The 1,484-nt window shown below is 39.2% G+C and overlaps 1 pseudogene; it reads left to right on the plus strand.

Moving 5' to 3' along the window:
• Positions 257 to 921, plus strand: LOC109235908 (annotated as a pseudogene).

Raw genomic sequence — 1,484 nt, forward strand, 5'->3', positions numbered from 1 at the left:
AAACCTCTTCTGCTCCTCCCCTGAAACTACTGCCCTCTCCTCGGGCTGAGCTGGGGCTATCGGCTGTACAGGAATAACCTCTAGGACCTGATCAACATGCACTCGCTTCTCAGGAGTGCGGGCGGCGGGAGTTTGTGCTCCTCCCCCGGCTTGGGACGTAGCTATAGCAAGGGGAAGCAACCTTGCCTGAGCTAGAGTGGTGTACATAGTCATAAATTGTGCCAAAGTCTCCTCGAGTGCTGGAGTAGTATAGCAGATGTATCAGGTGTCTGGACTCCAGCTGGCACTGCTGGTGGCACCTCGGCGGCAGCTCGCGCGAGTGCTCTGGCTGCACCACGAGCGCATCCTCGGCCTCTACCCCGGCCCCGGCCTCTGACGGCTCCAGTAAGCAAGCTCATTTACCTGTGTAGGAATCCGAGGGACACTTTTATTTCAATGTGGCATTTCACAAACAAGTTAAGATCTCATTACATAGATACCAATTCGATTGAAGAAATATTTGATCTTTTCTGTAAGGGGGTGAGCATTTTTGGTCCTTTTTGGGATCACGTGTTAGATTACTGGGAAAAAACTTTAGAAAAACCTACTAAAGTAATTTTCTTAATGTATGAATAAATTAAAGAGAAACCCAAGATTCAACTGAAACGCTTAGTTGAATTCTTGGAATGTCCATTTTCTGAAGAGGAAGAAACATCAGGAGTGGTGAATGAAATCTTGAAATTACGTAGCTTTGAAAATTTGAGCAACTTGGAGGTGAACAAGAATGAGAAATGGCCAACTGGAGAGGATCATAAATTGTTCTTTCGTCGAGGCGAAGTTGGAGATTGAAAGAATTACTTCACAACTGAGATGACCGAGAAACTGGATGACCTCATTGAACAAAAGTTCCTAGGATCTGGATTAAGTTGTTATTATAGTTAATTTAGCTTTAATGTACAATGCGCCTATTGCATGCGGTTATTTGTTTCCAAAATTAATGTTGGAAAATTAATGTTTGAAATTATTACAGGAAGTTCTATTGTAGTACTACTATCGTTGGAACATTAATATTTGAGAATATAATTGAAGTTCTATTGTAGTACTACTATTTTTAGTGCTTCTACACGTGATAATTATGACGATAACTAAATGCTGACGACGACAATGATAAAGATGATGACGACAATGTATAGTGACAACTGACAATCAAAATAATCATCACTTCCGTTTTATCAAATTGCATTTTCACACTATAGAAACACTACTTATAGCCTGTTTGGCCAAGCTGCAAAAGTTAGTCTATTTTGAGAAGTATTTTTTTAAAAAAAATATTTTTTTAAAAAGTAATTTTGGCAAGAAATAGTTTATTTTTGGCTAATTAATTTAAAAAGCACTTTTGAGCAGCAATGGTTGCTTGACCAAGCTTTTAAAAAATATTTCTAACTGTATTTTTCTGAAAAGTGCTTTTTGAGAGAAGCTAATTTTTTTTGCTTCTCCAAAACTGC

The sequence above is a fragment of the Nicotiana attenuata genome, chromosome 12, assembly GCF_001879085.1.
Source record: "Nicotiana attenuata strain UT chromosome 12, NIATTr2, whole genome shotgun sequence".
NCBI classification, from domain to species: domain Eukaryota; kingdom Viridiplantae; phylum Streptophyta; class Magnoliopsida; order Solanales; family Solanaceae; genus Nicotiana; species Nicotiana attenuata.